This window comes from Parasteatoda tepidariorum, chromosome 5 (genome assembly GCF_043381705.1).
Source record: "Parasteatoda tepidariorum isolate YZ-2023 chromosome 5, CAS_Ptep_4.0, whole genome shotgun sequence".
NCBI classification, from domain to species: domain Eukaryota; kingdom Metazoa; phylum Arthropoda; class Arachnida; order Araneae; family Theridiidae; genus Parasteatoda; species Parasteatoda tepidariorum.
The window spans coordinates 42,300,624-42,304,500 of record NC_092208.1 but is presented as its reverse complement, the minus strand read 5'-3'; the positions used below and the strand labels follow the sequence as shown (position 1 = coordinate 42,304,500).

Genomic DNA, 3,877 nt, shown 5'->3' with positions numbered 1-3,877 from the left:
TAAATCGTACTGATTCTGGTATGTATTATATATATATATCCCACCTGCTCACTGACTGCTGTCAGTGAGCTTGTGGGTGACAACTTTGGTCAGTCTGCGAATGGACTAAAGGTGGGGAGTATCGGACCTCGTTAAATTGTTCTACCGTGAAATACTCGACTTTCAGCACAGGTTATCAGTCTACCAAAGCAGAGGAGCCATCCAATCTGCAGAAGATCAAAATTGTGATCGAGTCATCGAATCATCATCTGGGATGTTTCTCAGACTGTTGCTGATAGCCCATTGTGGGGCTCTAGTACGATGTAAATAAAATGCAACTACTACTTCTTCCTGTTAAAAATAGATTCAAAAACTCAAACGCTGGCATTTTTTTAGAAATAATTCTTATGAAAAGTTTTTCAACTAAGGGAAATAAGAAATCGTATGACCTCAATAAGGAGAGTAATTTAAAATGCATATCCCCCCCTTTTTTTCTTAACAAGCGATTGAGACATATTGTGTGAAAGCTCACTTAATTACTATGTTAACATATTTTTAGAGGCTTTTGGACTTTTTACTTTTGTCAGCGCAAATATCCAAATAGCGATCTCCTCAATGCTTTCGTAAGATGTCTTTTTCCAACATGCATTTCTTTTTCAATTTAAATATTTTTTTCAATTCATAAAGTAATTTTTTCTGGTAATTGAAATTTAATCTCTTACTTAAGGGTTATTCATCTCATACCTTCGCATGAATTTTTTGAATAATCGAACGACCTCTTTGTTTCGCCAACAGATTTTTTTCGGAATGTTCATTATTGTCAACCCTTAATATGTATTTTTAGAATCCTTGTAAGAAAGAGTACAATATAGGTCACAAATTAATATGAGGTGAGACGAGAATAAAGAACAAACATCAACAAGAACAGATAAATTAATAAGATAAACATAGAAACATGCAGTTGAGAGAATCTCAATCTTATTTTCAAAACAAAACAAAATAGAAAAATAATTTTAAAATTGATTTTACTTTCTTATTTGCGATTAAATTATACTATTACTAAATTTTATATTTATTATATTTAATTTTATGCCGGCCGGCCAGTGTCGGGGTCAGGGAACTGACCTTGCTTTAGAAAGGTTCTGGGTTTGAATCAAGGCATGGATGTTCTTTCATTCTCTGTACTATCTGTCCTTACTGAGGGAGCAACATTGGTCCACCTAATATGGTGCCCCTGAAAGAGTGGCCAACAAATCTGCCTATCAGATGCCTGTATGATGAAAGGTCACTCTCCAGGTGGGCATTGGGGAAAAAATATTTAATTTTATCTATAATTATTGATTTTTATGGTAATGAATGCAGACATTACAAAAGGCGCGTCCCTTCGCTGTTTTATTGGTTTACTGGATTGACACACATTTGCAGGCTTGTGGGCTATAAACTTTTGTCAAATAGAAGGACAGATGGCACAATGAAGAGAATGACAGCACGAAGATACATTCAGGGTAACGGCGGGATTCGAACCCGCTACCTCCATGCTTTGCACAGCTTTTGACGAGCGATATCGCTTGACCAGGGAGATCCCCTACGTTGATTTCGCTTCATTAATGTGGTCCCCGAGAAAAAACCTATACTATTGCCTATACTTGCCAATCCCAGCTGAGATAACAATACTCTCCGTTGTGGAACACATCTCGTAATCACGTATAACGGATAGTTTTCATTTTAGCTACTACCGTTATTTTTCAAAAAAAATTATATATGTTTGGAGAAATTCTAGCATAAATTATGTATTTTGTCTTTATAAACATGTTATCTAGAAATGATAGTTGGAATATGTACTACACTTTTTATTAAATATGAGGGCAAATTTTTCAATAAATTTGATTCATTTTCATAAAAATATTAAAAATAACAGTAATCAGTTTTTGAGCAGAAATTCATCATTTAAAATGTAACAATCATAATCTAAGGTAGAAAAAACGATTAAAATCGTACTGATTCTGGTATGTTACTCACCAAATGTATTTAAACGCTATAAAAAAAAATCATAACAGAATAGATAACTGAAACGCAAAAGATTTCTCTGAATGTAGTTCCCAATTTAAGTATTTAGAAATTTTAAGCATCAATGTAAAGTGAGCAAGTGGAATCAAACATCGAAAATGAAGCTCATAAAACATCTGCCAGTTTTGAAGACGGAACAAACAATATAATAACATGAAACATCAAATACAGAACACTTACGAAAAATAGTAGAAATTCAGAGAAAAATAAAATTTATGAGAAAATTAAAACGATTGAAGATTATTATAAGAAAAAGCAAACGATACACTGATGATTACAATGCATATTTCTCGCTTTACAGTTTAGCTTCCATTTGAGTACAAAAAAATTTATTTTTGGAAAAAATTTATAGGGATATTAAATTTTTTCATTGTGTCTTGCGTATATAGGACTAACTAAACGTAACTTTCGACTTAACCTTTACACGGAGAGGACCTCGGGGTCTCTATATATTTATGTTTATTCTGAACCTCTAATTACGAATTAAAATGTATTTTGGTATTTTTTAATTGTAAAAACAGTCTAACAGTTACTAAAAAATTTTGGTAGACTATCGGAATTATATTTGTAGCAAAATATAAAATCCAAAAAAAAATAGTTTGAAATTTTTTTATTTATTCATTTTCAAAAAAATTATCAATAATTAATTTTGTAAATTCAAGAAATTTTAATGACGAATAACTGTTTCTCTTAGATCTAAATAACTGCAAATAAATTCAAATTTGAAAAAAATATTGTTTGGAAGTGAGCAGTGTTTGGAAGATTTTTCCTTTAGCGCAGAAAAGGCACCTTGGTCTCACGCTGTATTTCATAATCAAAAATTATTAAAATGCTCAATATGGTATTCTTCACTAATTTTGATTTAAATTAATACAAAATAATGAAAGAAGTATGAAAAATATGTATAAAAAGCTTCAGTGTCTAAGGGTTAACTTCAAAAATATGTAAAAAAAAAAAATGACATTCTATTTCCTGATATGGGTCTACTTCTTTTACAATTTATTTCTTAAGCATTTTTTTCTGAAAATAAAGGACGATATTTCCTTATGATGCATAAATATTTCATTGAACCATTCCGGTCAAATATATCGAGCCACCTTATCTGCAGTAGCATGATCTCTCACGCAAATAAAAATTTTGATCTTTGCTCATTAAAAAGATAGTAATCTAGATCGTGTATCAAATCCTAATTTGAAGTGAAGTTTATGCTAAGTAAAATATTTATTAGAAACCAGAAAAAGAAATATTCCAAAGGTTATAAATCTGGAGAATATGGTGGACGTGTTTTTACATCCTATTAAGACCGTAAAAGATTTTGGCTGGGCACCAAATTCTCATGAGGTCTCGAATTATGATGATGGCACACTATAGCTTTACTTTACAAAGGGATTAAAGCGTTTGCCTCCCACTGAGTTAACCCATATTCAAATCCCTGCGGTGGCTGGTTAATACGAATTCTGTGCACGGCTTGCGCCCGACCACAGTGCTGACGTAGAATACCCACATTGGTATATGGATCATGGGTTAGTATCCCCTTGCATCGGGCTAACCATGGGAGGATTTCATGTTTTTTCTCTGCATCGGGCTAACCATGGGAGGATTTCGTGTTTTTTCTCTCCGTGTTACGCAAATACATTTTAGTTCCATTAAAAAGTTCACCACGAAGGCTAGCTTTCCCTAATGCTTGATCCAGGAGTTTTCTTGTCTTCTGGTTCGGGTTCAAAATGACAAGGATACGGAGTTCAACATTGATCATCGTAAACTCAGAATTGCGTCGGTGATATATATACATATATATATATATATATCCAACATGCATTTCTTTTTCAAT

The 3,877-nt window shown here is 32.6% G+C and overlaps 1 protein-coding gene across 1 annotated transcript in view; it reads right to left on the bottom strand.

Moving 5' to 3' along the window:
- LOC107437496 (CKLF-like MARVEL transmembrane domain-containing protein 7) overlaps nt 1-3,877 on the bottom strand; it is a 22,330-nt gene that overhangs the window by 2,347 nt on the left and 16,106 nt on the right. The gene's annotated exons all lie outside the window — the stretch shown is intronic.